This window comes from Carettochelys insculpta, chromosome 21, assembly GCF_033958435.1.
Source record: "Carettochelys insculpta isolate YL-2023 chromosome 21, ASM3395843v1, whole genome shotgun sequence".
Taxonomy (NCBI): domain Eukaryota; kingdom Metazoa; phylum Chordata; order Testudines; family Carettochelyidae; genus Carettochelys; species Carettochelys insculpta.
Window position 1 is genome coordinate 8,855,858 of NC_134157.1, and position 15,863 is coordinate 8,871,720.

At 52.5% G+C, this 15,863-nt stretch overlaps 1 protein-coding gene across 1 annotated transcript in view; it reads left to right on the top strand.

Moving 5' to 3' along the window:
• Nucleotides 1–15,863, top strand: part of NIBAN2 (niban apoptosis regulator 2) — a 99,653-nt gene that overhangs the window by 54,224 nt on the left and 29,566 nt on the right. The window lies entirely within an intron of this gene.

A 15,863-nucleotide genomic window follows, 5' to 3' on the forward strand; every position in this document is an offset into this window, starting at 1 on the left:
GACCCCTGGGCTGTGAGCTTGAGCCCCTGGTTTCCGTGAGCCCTTCCCTCCAAGCACTTCCCAGCTCTTCACGAAAGGGCAGAGTCTGCATTAGCCAGGGGTTGGCTCGTGCTCTGGGCTGGCAGCGCATTGCACCTCCTGGCAGCTGCAGCAGCTTCAACTCTGGAAAGTTCATTTTGTGATCACCGTTAACTCGGACGAACACTGAACGGGAAACAGCTCTGCTGGGCCCGAGCTGCATGTGATCGTGTGTTCAGAGAGCATTGACGGCTGGCGCTGGCAGCAGCTTCTGCTGCGTGTGTTCCTTCTCCAGAGCTGCCCTTGGTGGGTGCTCCGGGACTCTTCCTTCACCCCAGGACAGGTCCTTCCTGAACCCCCTGCTGCCTGCCACTCCGCAGCTGCGAAATGCAGCGGTGCTGACAGCCACCGTGGGCCCAGGTCAAGGTGGAAGAGGGGCCAGGCTCTCACCCCAAGAAGGGGCGGGGCCAGGGGAAGAAGGGGCGGGGCCTAGGGCCATCAGCCCTTATCACTGCGAGGACTGGGGGGTTCTCTGCCCTCAGAGCAGCAGCCTGGCGCTCCAGTAGCAGCTCACAGGGGTCTGGGTCTCCCACTGCCGAAAAAGCAGCAGTGGCTGCTGGGAGCTCCAGGCCCCTTTGAAACACTGAGTCCTGGTGCAGCTGCCCCCTCCCCACAGCTGGTCAGCAGAACTAAGTGAATCCTGTGCTTAAAATCCCTTGTAGCCCCACCAGCCCCAGGCTCCGGCTCTGGCAGGGCGCTACTCATCCAGCCGGCCAGCCTGGCCCACGCACCTCCACTCACACTCTGTGGTATTGCAGGGGGCCACTGGGCTGCTGCTTCTCTAGTCAGTCGGTCAGCGCTGGCCACCTTTATTCTTTTGTAACGGCGTTGTGAGGGCAGCAGCCACCTGCCTCAGACAGCTGCTTGCGACTCAGAGACGTGACCCCGTGGATCAAGGGTAACTTCAGCTTGCTGCCGGAAACCTCTCGGCTCCCGGCCCTGGGCCACTTCAGTTTCCCTCCCTCTCTTCTTGGTGCCTGGCTCTGGGCCTGGGCTCTTCGCAGTAGCTCAGGGTGGCACTCGGAGGCACAGTGCTGTGGATTTGCGCTATGAGAAACTCTGTATGTGAGGAACGTGGAGGCTGGCGCTCAGGCGCTGTGGAGGCGGGTGGGGCAGGCCTCTGGCCATTGGCGTCAGCATGGCAGGCCTGGTGCCCGTCAGCTTGTGCCGCGTTGGAGAGGAGACGTGGGACCTTGCTGGGTAGCAGGAACTCAAAGGCAGGCTCTGAGGCTGTCCCACTGCGCAGGCCTGATATCCTTGAGTCCCGTTCCAGCACACTGCAGAGCTGAGTCCAGCTCCTCTGTGCTGGGTCCCACTCCCAAGTGGGTTCGGGAACTTCTGTGGGCCCCTACGCCCCCCCTGGGAACATGTGGTGGGGATGCTGGGTCTCTGGGAGAGCTCGTAGTGCTGGCTGACTTGGAGATGGGAGTGACTGGGGTGTCCAGAGAGAGAATCCAGGGAGCCCGATCCTAGATGCGGGGCTCTGGGAGCTGGAGGCACCCCACCTTCCTGTTACAGGGTAACCTCCCTGGCTGGGCTTCCACTTCACTAAAGCTTTGTCCTCAAGCTTTCCAGCCATTGCGCCTGCCCCTGCTGCTGGGAACTCTACAATAGGAAAGGCCTTTCAACCAGCATGTCCTCAAGCTCTCCTGAAGCAGGTTCTGTAAGCTCTTTGGAGTGCGACTGTGCAGGGGGTTTGTACGGCACCTAGCACAATGGGGCCTGACTTAGTTAAGGTACCACCTACTGGCCCCTGATATGTGGTGGATAATGGATGGCATGATGTGCGCTAAACCTCCGCTGCTTTTGCCCACGAAAGCTCATGCTCTAAAAAATCTGTTAGTCTAGAAGGTGCCACAGGACTTCTCATTGGTTTTGCTTTTGCATTATTCGTCTAGCACACCCAGCCCTGGAGTCGTGGTGGTGGGGAAAGTCTAGGTCGGGGGAGGCCACAGTGCGCTGCACCCTGAAGAGAGAGAGGCGCCAAGCAATGGGGGCATTAAGAAATGGCAGTTTCTGACGTAGGGCAAAGACAGCGGGGGTTGGGTTAGGGTCACGGTCGAGGAATTTTTTGTGCAGTAGGATCCCAGATTTCTTCCCAAGCTCTGAGTCACAGTTTGAGTGTACGGTGGCATAAAGTCTCCACAGGAGCTTGTGGAGATACCCCAGGGAGAGAGATCAGAATGGAACCCCAGAATAAGCACATGGTGCCGAATGTCCGTTACCGTAATCCAGCCTGCTCTGGGGTGGAGAGCACCCACCCAATGGCTCACTGTGCACACTCTCATTGGGAAGGGGAACATCTAGTCCAGGTGACTTGGGAATACCCTGACTCTTATTGGAAGTGTCGCAGGATCTTTAATGCTGGGGCAGAGCAGATGAGACAGACGCGTTATTGGTGGGAGCGCTGTCTGAAGGTTGCCTGTGTCATAAATCCCAGCTCGCGGCCGTGGAACATCTGAGAAATGGAGGCGAGTCACAGAGGTCAGCGATGTGGTGGAAAACCAGATGGTCATACAAACAGGACATTCCCCAGCTGAGCTGCCATAGGGACGGCCATTCAGCTTCTCCTGGCCACTGCAGGGCCAGTGAAACCTCCTGCATCCCAGCTGGGCCAGATTCCAGGGGTGATTGCTGGCCAAATCTGTGGCCTGATCCTGAGTAGTACTGAGTGCCCATCACTGCAGATGAAGGGAGATGAACCCCAGTGCTTGGAGCTGGGTTATGTGACCAGATCTTCCTCTGTGGAGGGTGGAATCTGCAGAGCTCAGCACCAGTGTTCTCTGGAAGCTGAGCACTCAGGCAGTTGCCCTGGAGAGATTCAGGTACCACCCCACTGATTAGCAGAGCGCTCACAGCCAGCAGCCTGTGTTTCTATTGGTGGTGCACATCCACACATGCCTTGGTGCACATAACAAAATTTATTCTGCCCATGGATGGAAAACATTGAGGGAACGTTGCTCAGCACCCACAGCCAGGGCCCGGTTCACCTCACACTGAGTGCTGATCACTTTCTCCAGTCTGGCCCTAACTGCATGTGCTAAGCTGTTGCAGGCCTGGCCCCATATTTGCCCCACTTAATGCCTCAGGGGAAGGCTGGCTAGCTGCTGTGACTCTGCTAGCAGCTGAATTGCCGGGTGCTATCCTGATGGAGTGATGCGAGGACAGGATCCCTCCAGGAAGCAAGAGCATTTGGTTCACTGACAAACCCTCTGTTCCTCCTGCCAGGCACCCATAGGCGCAATGCGAATGTCTCTGCTCTGTCCACCTCTGGCCCTGCTTTGGTGTCCATGGCTGGCAGCTTGCCAGAATGAGGGTGTCCCTGCGTAATGAGACACTGTGGATCAATGTGTGTCTAGTTGACACCAAGGCCTTGCTAAATGGAAACTGCAAGGAAGGGGGTGGAGGGCAGAGTGAAACTGAGCTGTCGCGTCCCAAGCATGGAACTTGCCTTATAAGTTCAGAGGAGAGCTTAGCAGGATCTCCGGAGTTCTCTGCTCAGTGTCTCTCAGATTGGAGGGGGGGGCGCAGGGCATACCACGCAGGCAGCTCTTGCCCAGAGCCAGTTTCCAGGAAGATGAAATGTTTAGCAGCTTCTGCTGACTCCCCAGGGTGGGTGGCTTATTATCCCACTTAGGAGTGAGGATCTAGGCGGTGAGCTTGAGTGGTCTTGAGGGAGGAACCTGCAGAGCAGTTTGGGCTGAACTTTCATTTCTGTCTGTTTATGAAGCTAGTCACCAGAAAGGGAGTAAGTCTGGACTGCATGTTGCAGCCTTTATCTGCAGAGTAGATGGGAAAAGGCATCTTCCTCTAGGTGAGCTGTAAAAGTAGATGGGGAGGAGGGTTGCAGTGTGAGGACAGGACCTCTCCAGACTCTGAGCTGGTTTTCTTTAGAGCCTGGCTAAAGCCATGTCTACTGTGTTCTGCCCACCCAGAGTGCAGCCCATAACATTTGTAAAACAGAGTGCAGCCAGCTTTGTCTTCAGTGCCGAGCCGCAGCCTGTGGACACTACAGCTTCCAGCCTGCAATGATCTGTTGTGATTCCGCTCCATTCAGTGGCGTCCGTGGGCCACTACTCTGTATTAAAGGGGAAGACTGCTCTCGGGAGGACGTGCCATAACTGGCTCAGTTTATCACACAAGCTGCTGAAACTCACTGCCGTGCAGAGAGCTGGGGTTGTCGGGGTCCCTGCAGAGCGCCAGGGCTCAGCTCCAGTCAGTGCTGCTGTCGGCTTTGTGCCTGACTCCGCGCGTCTGAGGACGTGGGACTGTTGGGGTTAATGATGACAATTTGTGGGCAGCAGGGTGCAGAGAAAGCAGCCAACCTGAGAGCTGCTGGAACTCGGCTGTTGGCAACATGAGATGCTACAAGACCCAGTGCCCGGCTGTAGATCTGTCATCTGATCGCCGCCGCACAGAGGCTGAGAGTTGTATGCTCTGACAAATGGTTGAATTTGGGGTCCCTCAAAGAGAGGCCCTGCACTGGCCCAGGAGCTAGTCCTTCTTTCTAGAGCTTAGCGACTCACTGCATACGGATCTCACTTGCCAACGAGCGATCACCGTCGTCATCAGCCGTATGGAGACAGCCGTCTCCAGCGTGTGTTGTAAGGGACAGTGGGACCATGAGCAGCAGCAACATGTGCCCAGGTGCTGTAAAGGGCTCTGTTAATGGGCCGCTGCACATCTCAGGTGGTTGCGGGAAGGCAGATCAATTATCCTTCAGCTGTCTGCAGCAGCCCATTGTTTCTTTGTTTTTATTATGAAATAAGCTTGAGATCTCAGCTGATCCTCTGTTCTCTCCGGTGGAAACCATCGGCGCACGTCATCGCACCGCTGTCTCTCTGCCCAGTGACAAACGCCCGGCTGGACAGATGCTCCGTGGAAAAACTGGCACTTATCTCCGGCCTTTGATCCCTCGGGGTCCTAAAGCACTTGAGCCATACATGTGCTCACAGGCCCTCTCGGAGGCCTGGGCCATGTCCAGCTTTGGAGTCCCTCCCCCGCCCCAGCCATAATGAAAAATAGAAAATGACGACACATGGAAACAAAGTGATTTGCTTGTTTTATGGAACAAATGCTGTTCTACGCGGTTTCCGTGGCGATGCACTCACCGTGGAGGGAGGGGCTTAAAAACAAGTTGCAAAATTTTATCAAATGACAAAAATTTAACACGTGTGTAAATTGGAGGCCCCGTATGAGGTTGAGGCCAAGGCCGAACGGCCCTCCTGGCCCCCCTCTGACTGGCTCTGGTGTGTGGCTGGATCAGCTGGGGCCGGGCGGAAGTGAACCAGCGCTAGGCACAGGGAAGGGCACTGTGTGCCGAGGGCCCCAGGGCAAACCTCTTCTGTTACATGTGGTGCTGCAAGGTGGTGCGTGTGTCTGCGCAGCCGCCAGGGCTGCTGGCTTTCGGGTGTCCTCTGAAGGTGTCTGCGCCGTGTGAGCTGTGTCGATCCCCCTTGAGAAAGGAGGTGGTGGCAGTTGCATTTGGGATCCAGGAAACATGGGTCCTCCAGCCCCATTCCAGGCTCCCGGGGGAGCGAGCGGGCCGTGCTCTGGAGTGGTGATCAGCGTTACGGAGTCCCCCTAGGGTAGCAGTTAGGATGCAGCGCAGCTGCTTAGACAAGCCCTCTGCCGGCCTTGCTCGCGGTTTGCAGAGTGGCTTTTGGGCCTGAAAGGAAGCGCTGCCTCGTGCGTGGGCATCGCGGGCCGGGCTGGGGGTCCCTGTGATCAGTCAGTAGCCATTGCAGTCTATGGCCGCTGGTGGCTGCCCTGTGGCAGGGCAAGAACCGTGATCCCGGTCCTCTGGCAGGGTCAGTATGGGCTGGTTGCAGGCGCTGCTGCTTATGGGCTCCTACCAAAATCCCAGCGATTGAAATGGGCGGTGACGGCTTTAAAAGTGGGCGTCCAGAAACCTGGGGTTTCCCACGGCTGCCTCCTCCCCACCTCTTGGCTTCTGCTTGGTCCAATGGGACCCCATCTCCCTCTGGGCATTGGATCACTCCTGTAGGGCGGGGAGGGGCAGCTGCCTCTGGTAGAACGTGGCTCTCAGATCCTCGGGGGATAAGGGCTCAGATCCTCGGGCCGCACAGGTTTCATTAGGCCCCGCACAGTGGCTCAGGGCTGCACTGGGGAGAGAAGCTTCTGCCCAAGCCCCAGAGCCGCCGTGGCTGGCAGGGAGGTTGCCCTCTCTGCTGGCCCCAACTCAGAGCAGCCACGCACGACCCACAGGGAAGTGTTCCTCTCTGCCGGCCTCCGCAGGGAACTGCCGTGCTGGGACGGTGCCAGGCGGGGGCCAGCAGGGTGGGTGCCTCTCTCCCCAGCCAGGGCAGCCTTGGGCTGGGCTAGGGGGGAGACATGGACCTGCTGGGCTGGCCGGCTCCCGGGTGAGGGGACGGGAGTCTCATTCCTCTCCCCTCAAGAGCTGGACCGGATGGCTGCTTCCAAGGCACAGTGAGGTGCCTCAGCACAGACAGGCACCAGGCAGCCGCCGTAGCGCCACTGCCCAGGGTCTGCCCAGCTAAACCTGAGCTCCAACTCCCTGCCCCACCAAGACCCCACCCCTGCACCCCAAGCCCCTTGTCCCTGGGCCCACTCCAAAACCACACCCCCGGTCCTAAGCCTGTACCTCTTCCTGCACCCCAGGCCTGAGCCCTTCCACACACCTGGGACCCCCTTCCTGCATCCCAAACCCCTCATCCCTGGGCTCACCCGGAGCCCTCACCTCCTGCTACACCCCAACCCCCTGCCTCAACCCACAGCCCCTCTTGAATCCTGTGTTCTCAATCCCGTGGCCCCAGCCTGGCACCTTCTCCCCAAACCCCTCATTCTTAGAGCCCTGCACCCCAACCTCAGCTCCAACACTCAGACCCAGCCCTGCCCCCAAGCCTGCACCCCCAGCCCCACTCACAGCCTTGTACCCCAACCCCCCGTCCAGCTGTGAGCCCCTCATCCCCTGCCCCGCCCCCAAGCCTGCACCCCCAGCCTACTCGCAGTGCTGCACCCCAACCCTCTGCCTCAGCCTGAGCTCCCTCCCACCCTCAGAACCCTTTGGCCCCCCTTCCACCTCACAAATTTCATTGCATGCGCCGGTCTGGAGGCGACATATTGCACGTGATCTCTGGGTTGCCCAGCACCTTCACACCGCTGCACCTAATAACATTCATTCCTCTCAGGGGCGGGAGAAGTTAGAAGGGACGCAAGCCTCTGCTTCTCCCCCGAGGCCTGCCTGGGCTTCCCTTCCTCGTGGGCTGGCACTGAAACCCAGCTGCCTTCTACAGGGGATCTGGTACGTCGGCCTCAGCGCCAATGGGCTTGTCTGCACGCTTGCCTCTGGCAGGGGCTGGCCTCAGCCTGCTCGGGGTGTGACTTAACACGTGGGGGCGTCTCTTTAAAACCCAAGTGCGGCTGGTTCGTGCCATGCCCCTGGAGTGCAAGGCTATCCTTGGAGGGGCTTTATCCTGCAGTGGACAGTGGTGCTGACAGTTGCTCCAGACTCAAGAGAAAGGTGGGAAGGGGACCCAGCTCCCTACCTGAGCTTAGGGTGGTCAGACCTGCCCCCCACACTCCCTCAGAGCAGCGGCACAGCACTAAAAGGGCCCCCCCCCACATTGGCAGGCCTGGCGGCGTGCTCGGAGCACAGGCTGACAAGCCGTCCTGCTAAAGATACAACCCGACTCCTGATTACCGGCCCCCCTCAGAGCGTCTCTTCCCAACTCCTGCGTGGGGTGTGAGGTTCCTCTCGAGGGCATGTGCAGACAGTGGGCAGTTCCTGCTGAGTTTCCTGCTACAAGTCCATGGACCAGGCCTTGGCTTCCTTGTCCTTCCCCTCCTCACCGCCACCATTGGGCTTTTAATCCTTGTCCCCTTCTGGAACCCACTTGTTTGCCTGAGGCCTTGTGCTTAGCTGGCCATTAACTTTTATAATGGCTCTCCCTACCCACCTGTTTGAATTCATCATCTCCTTTAACTTGATTTTCTAACTGCCCTTTTCTTCCCAGTACCTTGGGAAAGAGGCAGAACCGTGTAATGCATGTTTAATTGCATTAGTCAGTCTGTTTACTATTCCGATAAAACCCTGGCTGATTACTGAAGCAATCTTGCAGATAAAGCAGGGGAGAGAGAAGCAGGACAACTGGGTTCTTTTCATGGCTTTGCCTCAGTCTAGCTGTGTGACCACAGGCAAGTCTCTTTAAGGGACGTTGGCAAGTTAACAGTTACGCCTATATCTGAAATTTTATACCTAGTGTTTGGTAGAGGCAACCCCCAGAAAACTAGAACTGAAAGAGGAGAGGAAAGCGTCTTTGTGAATGCTGGTCTGGTTTTGCCCTATATATTGTGCCAGTTGGTTTCCCCTGTTTGTTCCCAGTGGCGTGAGACGTACCTACAAGAAAATTTTAAAGTTTCTCTTAAAATTATTTCAGATGTGGTACTTTGTGGCTATATTTAAAGGGGTTGCGGTTAGCAGTGGTACCATTCAAGTTGGTATTTCTTTTTAATATCCTCTGCATCTGCCTGGTGACTAGTGCTGCTAGCTTGGGACTCTGGAGACCTTGATTCAGTTATGGACTGTGGACAAGTCGCAGAGGTTATGCCTACGCTGCGTGTAAGCCCAGAGTTTTAAATGAGGCTCATGTCTACCCTGCCCTCCTGCTTCTAGCTACACACACGTTGCCTTAACTCAGAGCTTGGACTGCATGAGAGTCTAAGCCTGAGTGAAGCCCCACCAGACTTGTGCTCTGTGAGCCTGCCAGAAATATCCCACCATCATGCAGGCCAACTTTTTGTCCTCTACACAGTCAGGCTTTCCCATGCTGTACCATGAACTAAAGGACAGAGCGGCCACATTTTGGGAGGGTGCTAATAAGTCCAGGATATGGATGATTGGACTTTGGCCTGTATATTACAGTGTGGGTTGAGACCCAGGGTTCAGCACTTCCTAACCTTTAAAGGAGGGCTTTAAACTAGGTTCAACGGGGGCAGGGGAACAAAGCCTGCAGGTGAGTGGAGAGCATGGATACCTGGGAGATGAACTTGAAATGGGAGAGAGTATGGGCTACACTGGGAGAGTAAAAAGAGGGCCAGGGCAAAACTGGGAGGCAAGACCAAATCAATGTCTGAGATGCCTATATACAAATGCAAGAAGTATGGGAAATAAACAAGAAGAATTGGAAGTACTAATAAATGAATACAACTATGATATCGTTGGCATCACAGAAACTTGGTGGGATAATACTCATGATTGGAATGTTGGTATTGAAGGGTACAGCCTGCTTAGGAAGGACAGACAGGGAAAGAAAGGAGGAGGTGTTGCCTTGTATATTAAAAATGTACACACTTGGACAGAGGTGGAGATGGACATAGGAGATGGATGGGTTGCAAGTCTCTGGGTTAGACTCAGAGGAGTAAAAAACAAGGATGAGGTCCTACGAGGAGTCTACTACAGGCCCCCTAGCCAGGTGGAAGAGGTGGATGAGGCTTTCTTTAAACAGCTAACAAAATCATCCAGGGCCCAGAATTTGGTGGTAATGGGGGACTTCAACCATCCAGGTATATGTTGGGAAACTAATACAGCAGAGGACAGACTGTCCAATAAATTCTTGGATTGCATTGCAGACAACTTTTTATTCCAAAAGGTTGAAAAAGCTACCGGGGGGAAGCTGCTCTAGATTTAATTCTAACAAATAGGGAGGAAATTATTGAGAATTTGAAAGTGGAAGGAAGCTTGGGTGAAAGTGATCATGAAATCATAGAGTTCACAATTCTAAGGAAGGGTAGAAGGGAAAACAGTACAATAGAGATAATGGATTTCAGGAAGGTAGATTTTGGTAAACTCAGACAGCTGGTAGGTAAGGTCCCAGTAGTAGTAGTAGGCATCCTTCAGTCTGCATAGACTATGGATCGTGCCCTTAAAAGTTTCAATTGAAGACTTCATTTATAGCGTCTATTGTGACTATAAAGACCCACACGAGAGTGACAGTCCTTGCTGCATCTCTTGCAGATGTAGTGGGTGTCTGGCAAGTCCTTATTGTGCTTTCTGTGCACTCACTTCTCCTCTGCTAGCTGTCTGATATTCAACTCGCCCTTCTGAAGGCCCTTGTGTAACCTCTGCCTCCATCTTCTGCGGTCGTCTGCTAGTTCTTCCCAGTTGTCCAGCTCGATGTCTACCTCTCTGAGGTCTCTCTTGCAGACATCTTTGTAACGCAACTGGGGGCGTCCGGGGGGTCTTTTGCCAGAGGCTAGCTCACCATACAGGATGTCTTTTGGAATCCTTCCATCGTTCATCCTGTGGACGTGGCCAAGCCAGGGGAGCCGACACTGCCTGAGGAGGGTGTGCATGGTTGGGATTCCAGCTTGCTCGAGGACGGCTGTGTTGGTAACTCTGTCCTTCCATGATATTCCAAGGATGCGCCTGAGGCAGCGTAAGTGGAAGACGTTCAGCCTCTTTTCCTGGCAGGCACACAGGGTCCAAGTCTCGCTGCCATAAAGGAGGGTGCTGAGGATGCAGGCTCTGTAGACTTGCATTTTGGTGTGAGTGTACAGCTTGTTGTTATTCCACACTCTCTTGCTGAGTCTGGACAGAGTTGTGGCCGCTTTTCCAATCCTCCTATTTAGCTCAGTGTCCGACGACAGGGTGTCAGTGATGGTGGACCCAAGGTAAACGAACTCGTGCACAACCTCTAACGTATAGTTGTCAGTGCTGATTGATGGGGATTCAGCAACATCTTGACCGAGTACATTCGTCTTCTTTAGGCTGATGGTAAGCCCAAAGTCCTTGCACGCTTTGGAGAACCGATCCAGCAGTTTTTGAAGCTGGTCTTCTGTGTGAGACACTACAGCATCATCATCTGCGAACAGCATGTCTCTGATGAGGACTTCTCGCACCTTAGTCTTAGCTTTCAGCCTTGCAAGGTTAAACAGTTTCCCATCAGATCTTGTGTGCAGCAAGATGCCCTCTGTTGAAGATCCAAAGGCATGCTTCAGCAGGAGTGCGAAGAAGATCCCAAACAATGTTGGAGCAAGCACACATCCTTGTTTGATGCCGCTCCTGATTCTGAAAGCATCCGATAATGCGCCGTCATATTGAATGGTTCCTCTCATGTCTTCGTGGAATGACTGGATCATCTTGAGTAACCGTGGAGGACAGCCTATCTTGTGGAGCAGCTTGAACAGACCATCCCTGCTGACCAAGTCAAAAGCCTTGGTCAAGTCGATGAAGGCTATGTAGAGTGGCTTTCTCTGCTCCCTGCACTTCTCCTGCAGCTGCCTTAGAGAGAAGACCATGTCAACAGTAGACCTCTCTGCGTGGAATCCGCACTGCGATTCGGGGTACACCCTCTCAGCAATCTTCTGGAGTCTGCCAAGGATGACGCGAGCGAACAGTTTACCAGTGACGCTTAGGAGGGAGATTCCATGGTAGTTGTTGCAGTCGCTTTTGTCTCCTTTGTTCTTATACAACGTTACAATGTTAGCGTCACACATATCCTGTGGAACCTCACCCTCTTTCCAGCACAGGCACAGCAGCTCATGCAGGGGTTCCAGGAGTGTGTCCGTGGCACATTTGATTACCTCTGGTGGTATACCATCCTGACCAGGGGCCTTTCCTGCTGCAATGCTGTCGATGGCTCTCTCCAGTTCATCCACAGTCGGTTCTTGATCCAGTTCATCCATTACTGGTAGGAGCTCGACGGCATCGAGGGCTGCGTCGACCACAACATTCTCACATGAGTACAGCTCGGAGTAGTGCTCAACCCAGCGCTCCATCTGTTTGGCTTTGTCAGTGATGACTTCACCAGATTTGGATTTCAGAGGTGCCATCTTGTTCTGGGTGGGTCCTAATGCTTTCTTCATACCCTCATACATTCCTCTGAGATTACCAAAGTCGGCACAGGTCTGGATGCTGCTGCATAGCTGGAGCCAGTGGTTGTTGGCACAGCGCCTGGCTGTCTGCTCTACTGTTCTTCTGGCCTCTCTAAGTGCTTGCTGGGTACTCTGGCTCGGTGAGCGTTTGTACTCCAGGAGTGCAGCGCGCTTCTTTTCAATGACTGGAATCATCTCATCAGAGTTAGCTTCGAACCAGTCGTTCGTGTTTCTAGCTCTTCTTCCAAACACCGACAAGGCCGTGTTGTAAACTGTATCCCTCAGATGTTGCCATTTGGATGTCGCATCGACGCCCCAAGGGCCGCTGCGCAGATGTTCCTGGAGGGTCTCTCTGAACTTTACAGCTTTCTCTGAGTTTGCCGTCTTTCTGGCGTCAATGCGGGGCCTTCCAGCAGGTTTAGAGCGGTACAGCTTCTTGGGTCTCAGCCTGAGTTTGGAGCAAACTCAAGGTAAGGTCCCATTGAAAGCTAAACTGAGGGGAAAGACGGCTGAGGAGAGTTGGCAGTTTTTCAAAGGGACATTATTAAGGGCCCAAAAGCAAGCTATCCCACTGTAGGAAAGATAGAAAACATGGCAAAAGACTGCCTTGGCTTAACCAGGAGATCTTGCATGATCTCAAAATAAAAAAGGAATCGTATAAGAAATGGAAACTAGGACAAATTACAAAGGACGAATATAGGCAAACAACACGAGCATGCAGGAGCAAGATTAGAAAGGCTAAGGCACAAAATGAGCTCAAACTAGCTACAAGTGTAAAGGGAAACAAGAAGGCTTTTTACAAATACATTGGTAACAAGAGGAAGACCAAGGAGAGGGTAGGGCCATTGGTCAGTGAGGAGGGAGAAACAGTAACAGGGAATTTGGAAATGGCAGAGATGTTTAATGATTTCATTGTTTCAGTCTTCACTGAGAAATCTGAAGGAATGCCTGACGTAGAGAATGCTAGTGAAAAAGGGGTAGATTTAGAAGTTGAAATAAGAAAAGAACAAATTAAAATTTACTTAGAAAAATTAGATGTCTGCAAATCACCAGGGCCTGATGAAATGCATCCTAGAATCCTCAAGGAGCTGATAGAAGAGGTATCTGAGCCTTTAGCAATCATTTTTGGAAAATCATGGGAGACGGGAGAGATTCCAGAAGACTGGAAAAGGGCAAATATAGTACCCATTTATAAAAAGGGGAACAAGAGTAACCCGGGAAACTACAGGCCAGTCAGCTTAACTTCTGTGCCAGGAAAGATAATGGAGCAGGTAAGTAAAGAAATCATCTGCAAGCAATTGGAAGGTGGTAAGGTGATAGGGAACAGCCAGCATGGTTTTGTTAAAAACAGATCATGTCAAACCAATCTAATAGCTTTCTTTGATAGAATAATGAGCCTTGTGGGTAAGGGAGAAGCGGTGGATGTGGTATACCTAGACTTCAGTAAGGCATTTGACACAGTCTCACATAATATACTTATCAATAAACTACGCAAATACAACTTAGATGGGGCTACTATAAGGTGGGTGAACAACTGGCTGGATAACCGTACCCAGAGAGTAGTTATTAATGGTTTTCAATCCGGCTGGAAAAGTATAACTAGTGGGGTTCCGCGGGGGTCTGTTTTAGGACTGGTTCTGTTCAATATCTTCATTAACGATTTAGATATTGACATAGAAAGTACACTTATTAAGTTTGCAGATGATACCAAGCTGGGAGGGGTTGCAACTTCTTTGGAGGACAGGGTCATAATTCAAAAGGATCTGGATAAACTGGAGAAATGGGCTGAGGTAAACAGGATGACGTTTAATAAGGACAAATGCAAAGTGCTCCACTTAGGAAGGAACAATCAGTGTCACACATACAGAATGCGAAAGGACTGCCTAGGAATGAGTACAGCAGAAAGGGATCTGGGGGTTATAGTGGACCACAAGCTAAATATGAGTCAACAGTGTGATGCTGTTGCAAAAAAGCAAACATGATTCTAGGATGCATTAACAGGTGTGTTGTGAACAAGACACGAGAAATCATTCTCCCGCTCTACTCTGCGCTGGTTAGTTCCTAACTGTCAGGGTGATCAAACACTGGAATGAATTGCCAAGGGAGGTGGTAGAGTCTCCATCACTGGAGCTATTTAAGAAGAGGTTAGATAGATGGCTTTCAGGGATGGTCTAGAAAGTGCTTGGTCCTGCCATGAGGGCAGGGGGCTGGACTCGATGGCCTCTCGAGGTCCCTTCCAGTCCTACTCTTCAATGATTCTAACCTGGGGTCATAGAGTGTCAGCATTTCCCAGACTTAAAACATTCACATCCCACTTTCAGGACTTCGGCCAGATGGGCCTATCCCCTCTCCCAGTGGTGTCCCAGTGCTTAGCTCCAGACTTTGTCTTTTATTTTCTTCTGTGTGCTCCTTGAAGTCCTTTTGAGTACCACTAGTGGTATGTGTACCACGCTTTGGGAAACACTGATCTAGGTTAACAAACTCCAGGGGCTGCTAGGTCAGTTTTTGCTAGCCCTAGGCTTATATTGCTGTACAGGCAGACCTAAAGCTGTGCCCTCACTGTAGGGTTAGCCTGGGTAATGAGCAGCTGAGTTAGCCTTGTCCAGGTGTGAGCAACCCAACTGCAAAACCATATCAGCCACTGCATCCTCACAGCTGTTGTGCTTCCCCATGTGTCACTAGGACTGCAAGAGGTGTACCCCATAACATAAGAATGGCCATACTGGGTCAGACCAAAGGTCCATCTAGCCCAGTGTCCTGTCTGCTGACAGTGGCCAATGCCAGGTGCCCCATAGGGAGTGAACAGAACAGGTAGTCACTGAGTGAGCCCTCTCCTGTCACCCATTTCTAGTTTCTAACAAACAGAGGCCAGGGACACCAGTCCTGCCCATCCTGGCTTATAGCCACTGATGGACCCATCCTCCATCACTAAACTGAACGCTGAGGGTGTCCCCAGTGGACCCCAGTCACGATGGGGACAGTGCAGAAAGTCAGCATAAGGTACGTCGACTCCAGCTACACAGTTCACATAGCTGGAGTTCTGTATCCTACATGGATTTTCTCCCTTAGCTTAGATCTGGACCCACAAGCCCCTCACTGCCAACTGGCAAGGGCGTTGCAGGAAGAGCCTGATTCAGGTCCCCACTCTCCAGTTCACAAAGGACATCATGTGAGGGTTTATATGAAAGTCAGGGCCACGATGATTGTTGATTTCGCTGTGATATGTATATAGAGATCCTGTGCAAGTGTATATAGTGTAAGTATGCTCTTAGATTCTTATCACAGGAGAGCTGGAGAGACCGGTTTCCAGAGCTTTAGTCACTTGTTTCTCTGTCAGCTGTAAATTAAACACTGTGAACTACGACAGTGGATGTCCATTTATATATGAATCTCAGAGGGGTGGTCGGGTTCATCTGCAAAACCAACGAGGAGTCCTGGGGCACCTTAAAGACTAAGATTTATGTGGGCGTAAGCTATCACGGGTCTGACGAAGTGGGTCTCACCCACAAAAGCTTATCCCCAAATTAATGTTCATCTTCAAAGTGCCACAGGACTCCTTGTTATGGATATATGAAGTTATTGAAGTCAACAAGGAAGGAGCAGAGAGGCAAAACAAGCTACAGGGTGTTATCCTGATTACAAGCAATGAGCTTTAGGGCTAGGAGTAGACGACAAGGACAACACCCCTCATCCTACACTCAGGAAGTAAATGGGCAGTGCATTTTGATGCATGAAAACAGGATCTCAGTCGGCTTGGTTGAAGATGCTGCAGCGAGCTTAGGGTGAAAAATCGCTCTCTAGTCTAGAAAGGCTTATTAGTAAAGTTTAGCTTCTAGAAAGCATGTTAAGATTTTGTTTTATATAGAGATGTTTGTTTCCAACGCCCTTACTCTTTTGTCTGCTGATGCTTCAGTCTTTGACAATAACCT